Genomic DNA, 7,636 nt, shown 5'->3' on the forward strand with positions numbered 1-7,636 from the left:
CTGGAAACTGAGCTGAAGGTGGCTGCTGATCGGAAAACTGAGCTGAAGGTGGCTGCTGATCGGAAAACTGAGCTAAAGGTGTGGAAATGAAAACTGCACCAGTCCCTACTACAGGTGAGAATGGAAGTGTGGTTGGATGATGATGGCGAGGGTTGCATTTCTTCCTCAGGGACGGATCAAATGATTTGGTGATAAACCGTGGCAAAAAATGCTGCTGTCGCTGAGAGTACCAAGTGGCGAGGGCCTCCAGGAGAACAGCTGAATCTTCTTTCCCTGGGCCGCCCATGCCAAACAGTTCAAAGGCTAGCCTCGCTCTTAGAGCTGTTATCATTTGCTTAAGTCCGTTTATGTGCAGAAAACTGACGGTGGAGGCAGTAGACGACAAGAAATTATCAAAAACACTACCTCCATATGCCTCGTGTAGGGGCTCGCAGCGTGGATTATCCTCCGACAGTAATCCCATAGGTGCGCGAGATTCTCTCCCTTAGAGGTGAAAAGTGAGTCCGCTGGATCCATACTGGTCGCGTCGTTCTGTCAGTGCTCTGTGTGCGGGCAGGCAGAGAGGAGGATCCAAATGCAGGACTCGGAAAACGGAATGCAACTCAAAAACCTCAGCTTTATTGCTGGCCAGAAAACAAAACATGAAGTGAGGACTGAACACCGAAACCAAAAACACACAGGCATAATCTGAGGGTACGACACGACACTGGGCATGGGAAAACACAGGGCTTAAATACACAGGGTAGTAATGAGGAAATGGGCCACAGAAGGGAGACACAGCTGGGAGAGATCAGGGCTAACGAGACATGGGGAACAAAGCTGCACACACTAACATAAGACAAAGTCTTTCACAATAAAACAGGAAACATGAATCACAACTCAGAGACATGGACTCAACACAGAGACAGAAAATGAAACATGGAACTGAACTATACATGAAACCACCATTCCTAAAACATGGATAATAGAAACATGAAACTCTAATAATGATAATAATAATAATAATAATAATAATAATAATAATAATAATAATAATCATAAACATCACAACAAGAGAATGAGAAACAATCCAAAACGCCAAGATAACTGAAACACAAAGTACCAGAGAAACAAAGAATAATCCATGATGCAAAAGTGAACCAAAACATAATAAACTCAAAATACTGGGTCCAACGGACCCAGAACCGTGACACCTGGAGCCTTATTATTGGGCATACTTATCAGGGCTTCCTGGAGTTCACCTGGTGTCAGTGGTGAATCCAGTGCCATTGCTTGAGTGTCCAATAATTTTGGAAGAGTTATGTTGTCCAAAAACTGATCAATTTCTTTTTTAGATGGGTTTATTTGTGGTGAATACAACGTTTTATAGAAATCCCTGAAAATGTTGTTTATTTGTATCGGTTCATATATTGTGTTCCCAGATGAATCTTGAACAGCACATATAGTTGTTTTTTCTTTATTTATTTTTAGCTGGTTTGCTAGAAATTGACCGGATTTATTACCATGTTCATAATTTTGTAGGCGTAGTCTTTGTACTAAGAATTTTGTTTTTTTATCAATTATCTCATTTAATTCTAGTTTTGTTTTGCGTATTTTGTTCAATGTTTCCTGATCTTGGTGGGACGCGTAGGCTTCTTCTAGTGATTTGATGTTTTTTTCTAATTCCTGAATATTTTTGTTTTCTTTTTTCTTTTTATGTGATGAGAAAGAAATTATTTTACCTCTCATCACAGCTTTCCCTGCTTCCCATAGAACAGAAGCTGATGTTTCGGGAGTGTCATTATAGTCTAAATATGAAGTCCACTCTTTTTTAAAATATTTAATAAAGTCTTCATCTTTAAGTAGCGATATATTAAATCTCCAGTTTTTTCTTGGCGTAGTATTATTCTTGTGCATTAGTGTTAAAGATACAGGACCATGATCGCTGACAGCTATAGGATGAATCTCAGTGTCTGAAATGTCGTTCAGCAGTGAGCTGCTGACCAAAAAGTAATCCAGACGAGAGTAGGAGTGATGGACATGTGAGAAAAAAGTATATTCCTTACTGGTGGGGTGAAGGGAGCGCCATGCATCGCAAAGACCAAAGTCGCTCATATACTGTTTGATTATATTTGTGGACTGCCAATTACGCTGAGTTCCCGCTGTATTGAGCCTATCCATGTCTTCATTTAGTCCAAGGTTGAGGTCGCCTCCAAGAACAAGTGTGCCATCTAAGTGTTCAGAGAGTGCACTGAAAAAACCGTGAAAGAATGAGGGATCATCAACATTTGGACCATATACACTTGCAATACATAGCTTTTTATCACGTATAGATAGTTTAATGATTAAGAATCTGCCCTCTGGATCTATAACTGTATCGAGTACTGTGAAATTAATATTTTTATGTATTAAAATTGCTGCTCCCCTTTGTCTAGAATTATAACAAGCTGAGAACACATTGGGAAACTCAGGTGTTTTAAGTTCATTCGAACCTCTAAGAGGTCTGTGGGTCTCTTGTAATAGGACAACATCTGCCTGTAGTTTTTTGAGTTGGTTAAATATTTTTAACCTCTTTACTCTGGAGCCAGCTCCATTTATATTCCATGTAATGAACCTCAGTGCACCCATAGATGTTTGTGTATAACTAGGGATGTATGCTGTGTGCGTCGCTTAGACAGGTGGAGAGAATACGTCACTTGTTCATAAATAAAGAGAAGGAGAGACAGAAAAAATGTGTGGCGAGATGCTCCCTGAGTCTGACTTTGTGTATGCATAGTTACTAATATGAGTAGGCTTGGCTTAAGTGTGTGTGTGTGTATCTTATATGACTGTGTGCGCTGTCTGACTGATGTAAATGTGCTGCCGTTGAGCGCATGGTGCGTATGTGTCAAAATAAAGGATGTTTGTGGATGAGTGTCGAAGCAGGTGATCGAGGCAGTGAAAGGAATAAAGAAAGAAACCAAGGACAGGGGTGAGCAGCATAAAACCAAGAGGGGGAAAAGAGAGGAGGAAAAAAAAAAAAAAACGAGAAGAAAAAAAAACAGAAACAAAACGTAAACATTCCAATTAAATCACTGACGGAGAGTGACGGTGTTAATTCTGCTATGAAATCACACTTTAAGATGCGATTTGATACTGGTAAGTTAAACAGATGTTAATGCAAGTTAGTGTGAGTGGATAGGGAAATGGTGTAGCTGATTCTTATCTGGTGTGAGGTTAATACAGCCACGGAGTGATGTCGGGGTCGCGGTGGAGCTGTCCGTCCACGTACAGCCGGTCCACAGCGATGACAGCGCGGGAGCCCTTCTGGATGAAGCCGCGTCGGATTGGGAAGAGGACCCTGCGTCGTTCCAAGATCTCTTTGGGGAACTGGTCGTTCACGCTGAAGTCCGTTCCTTTTAATTCCCTGCCGCGGCTTTTCACATGTTGCTTTTGTTTGAAGTGGCCGAATTTGGCCACGATAGGACGTGGTCTCCCGGCCGTAGCCTGAATGGGGCCGAGGCGATGTACCCGATCGAAGACGATGTTCTTCACAGTGTCCTCCGGCAGCTTCAGGTGGGTTTTGATGAAGCTTTTTACCGTGGTCTCCGCGTCCTCTCCAGCGGCTTCTGGAATACCAGAAAATACCAGATTATCACGCATGCTACGAGCTTGTAGATCGATAACTGTTTCTTTTATTTTTTTATTTTCTCTATTGAGCTGGGTAACATTATCTGTGAGACATTTCACCGACTCCCTTAGCGTGGCATTTTCAGCAGCAAGCGTTTCCACCTGCTGCTGGCTGTACTCCAGGGTGTTGGAGATTATTTAGACAAATGTTGTTAGTTATAAGACAATTGATAAGTGTATTTGGTAATGCTGAAGCTTAAATGAATTTGTTGAAATCTAAACTACCATTTGCTTTAATTTTCCGCCAAAATCTCCGGCGTCTGACGTCAGTTACAACATGAGTCGCTTACCTTGTCCGTCACTTCCGTCACTTACTCACCTGCTCTCCTCACTTGTTGGATTTCACACTCGTGGATGGATCAGTGTATTTAGGTAAAATCCCAGTACCTGTCGTGGAGTAATTTAATTTCTTTTTCTTTTTCGTTCAGAGCAGATCTGTGGAAACAAACATCACACTGCATGAATGGACTGATCAGAGACACCTGAATCACACAGGAATTTCGCTTAAAATCATAAGAAATTAAATGTAAGAAGTCTTAAGCTCTTCAGCTGAAGGCGACTGGACTGCCTTTCAGGTTCTTGAAGAGGTTTCACCCAACAAGATAACGATGATGTGGAGTCGCAGGTATTTAGCTGTAGCTTAGACGTCACCTTAGAGGCGGCCCTGCTAACCTTCCTGACACCGTTTCAGTAGAACAATTCAATTCAATTCAATTCTTTATTTATTTGTCACATGTAGTTATAACTAGTACAACACACAGTGAAATGTTTTTTCCGGCTAAAAAAGTACTCCCCCCCCCCCCCCCCCCCCCCCCCCCGACTGTGCATCTTACTAAACTTATAATAAAAAATATCTATATAAAAGTATAAAAATGTATAATATCGTGCAAAATATTACGCTGTAATGGTTAAGAGCTATAGTGTACGTATTTACATAAATACAGATGTATATGATAAAATACAAATAAAAATAAGGATAAAACTCAAAGGAAAATTATATACTGTGTATGGAATTGTCCATCATGTTGTCCGATTTGTGTTTTGATTGAGGAGTCTCACTGTTTGTGGGTAAAAACTCCTCCTGAACCTTTCAGTTCTTGTTTTCAGGCTACAGAGGCGTTTCCCTGACCTCAGTGGCCTGAACAGTTTGTAAGCGGGATGGCTGGAGTCGTTAGTGATCCTGATGGCCCGGGATCTGCACCTTTCAGCGTAGATGTCCTGCAGTGCTGGTAAAGATGTTCCCATAGTGCGTTCAGCTGTGCGCACGACCCTCTGCAGGGCTTTCTGTTGCTGTACTGTGCAGTTCCCGTACCACACCGTGATGTTATTACACAGGATGCTCTCAATGACACCAGTGTAGAATCTCCTCTGGATGTTCTTGGAGATCTTAAACCTCTTTAAACGCCTCAGATGATAGAGGCGCTGTCTGCCTTTGCTGATGAGGAAGTCCGTATGTGTGTTCCAATTAAGGTCCTCGTTGATATAAACACCGAGGTATTTAAAATTAGAGACTTTCGCCACAGGGTTTCCATTGATCTGAATTGGGGTGTGAGTTTTCTCGCCTCTGTCTCCTAAAATCAATCACCATCTCCTTTGTTTTGCTGATATTCATGGAGAGGTGGTTTGCCACACACCACTTTGCTAATCCGTCCACTTCGCTTCGGTAGGCCCTCTCGTCATTCCCGGAGATGAGTCCTACCACTACTGTGTTGTCAGCGAACTTCACAATGGAGTTAGTGGGGTATCTGGCCGTGCAGTCCGCGGTGTAGAGGGAATAAAGAAGAGGGCTAAGCACACATCCCTGGGGGGCCCCTATGTTCAGTGAAAGGGTATGAGAGTACACATCCCCTACTCTCACCGACTGTGGTCTCGCAGTCAAAAAGCTGTGAATCCACCTGCACAAGGATGTGCTGAATCCCAGATCCCGGAGCTTATCCGTAAGGATGTGGGGCACTATGGTGTTGAACGCTGAGCTGTAGTCTATAAACAGCATTCTCACATAGTTCCCACGTCCCTCATCTAGATGGCTCAGTGTGGTGTGCAGGACCTGTGCTACAGCATCTCCAGTGGATCTATTTGTCCGGTATGCAAACTGCAATGAGTCCAAGTCGGGAGGGAGGAAAGAACTAATAAAGGGTTTCATGAGCCTCTCAAAACATTTCATCACTACAGATGTTAGGGCCACCGGGCGATAATCATTTAGGCTGGCTGGGCGGGTGTTCTTAGGGATCGGAACAATCACTGATGTTTTAAAGCAGGTGGGGACTACCTGCTGGGCCAGGGAGGCATTGAAGATGTTAGTGAAAACTGTAGTTAGCTGATCTGCACATACTCTTAGCACACGTCCCGGTATGCTATCTGGTCCCGCTGCCTTCCTGCAGTTGGTTGCCCTCAGAGCTCTCCTCACGTCATGCTCAGAGAGTATCAGTGGTGCTGGTTCAGCAGCGGGGGCAGGTGTAGGGCTCTGAGATTGAAACTGAGGCGCCTCAAAACGCGCAAAAAAAGCATTGAGTTCGTCAGCTAATTCCGGTTTCGTACATCTCACAGTGCTGGGTTTATAATCTGTGATTGTTCGTAGCCCGTCCCATATACGTCGGGAGTCGCCATATTGGAAATGCGACTCCACCTTGTCCTTGTAACGCCTTTTAGCCGCTTTCACAGTCTTCCTTAAACCATAAGAAGCTGCTTTATAGTTGGTCATATCGCCCGATGTGAGCCCCATATTGTAGGCCGTGGTCCGTGCTTTGAGAGCTCTCCTGACAGTAGAGTCAACCCAAGGTTTTTGATTGGGAAAGGTCCGAATTGTAGTCCAGGGGATGATGGTATCCACTAGCATTCCAATGAAGCTAATCGCTGTGTCCGCAAACTCGTCAATGTTTGCGGAAGTATCCTGGAATACGTCCCAGTCTACATCACCGAGTACGTCCTGCAGCGTCGCCTCTGATTGGACAGTCCAACGTTTGACCTCTCGCGTCACCGGAGCTTCCTGATGAAGCCTTTGTTTATATTCCGGGGCGAGTAAAATGGCGGCGTGGTCCGATTTCCCAAAAGCCGGTAGGGAGATGGCTTTGTAGCCGCCTTTAAATGGACTGTAGCAGTGGTCCAGTGTGTTGTTTCCCCTGGTGGGACAGGTAACATGCTGGTGAAAATTAGGCATGACCTGTTTTAATTTAGCCCTATTAAAATCCCCCGCCACTATGAGGGCGGCATCTGGATGTTTAGCCTGGTGGCCGCTCAGCACATCATGGAGGTCCAATAGCGCCTTGTTGTTATCCGCTTGTGGCGGGGTGTAAATCGCAGAGATAATCACAGCCGTGAACTCCCGAGGGAGGTAAAATGGCCGACAGAGGATGGTGAGAAGCTCCAGATGGGGTGAGCATGACCGGGACAGGACCGTGATATTCTGAGGGTTACACCATCTGTTATTAACCATAAAACAAACCCCACCACCCCGCAGTTTACCGGATTCCGCAGTTCTGTCCGAGCGGAAAATAGAAAATGATTCCGCCGGGGTTATCGCATGGTCCGGCACAGAGCTGGACAGCCAGGTTTCGGTCAGGCAGAAGATGTTGCAGTCCCTGATGTCTCGCTGGTAACTGGTTCTCGCCCTGATGTCGTCCAGCTTGTTCTCAAGTGACTGGACATTAGCTAGCAATATGCTAGGCAGTGGAGGGCGGTATGCTCTGGTACGAACAAACCAGTTTATGAAGTAAAAGTCATGAAAGAAGGCTGCTGTATTTACACGTGAACATCAGAACAGCAGAAAATCTCCCAGTGAAAACCTGCTGCACATAAAAACACCTGCTCTAAACGATGCACGGCCTGCTCTGACCAGGTGAGCTTCAACATAAGTTTTCATGGTGGTTTAAAAAGGAGACAGATTCAGTGTGCTTCCAGTTTGGATTCAGGAGACAGACACTAGCTCTACTTTCAAGATTAGGCTTCAAACTTTCCTTTTTGCTAAAGCATATAGTTAGGGCTGGACCAG

The sequence above is a fragment of the Maylandia zebra genome, linkage group LG16, assembly GCF_041146795.1.
Source record: "Maylandia zebra isolate NMK-2024a linkage group LG16, Mzebra_GT3a, whole genome shotgun sequence".
Taxonomy (NCBI): Eukaryota; Metazoa; Chordata; class Actinopteri; order Cichliformes; family Cichlidae; genus Maylandia; species Maylandia zebra.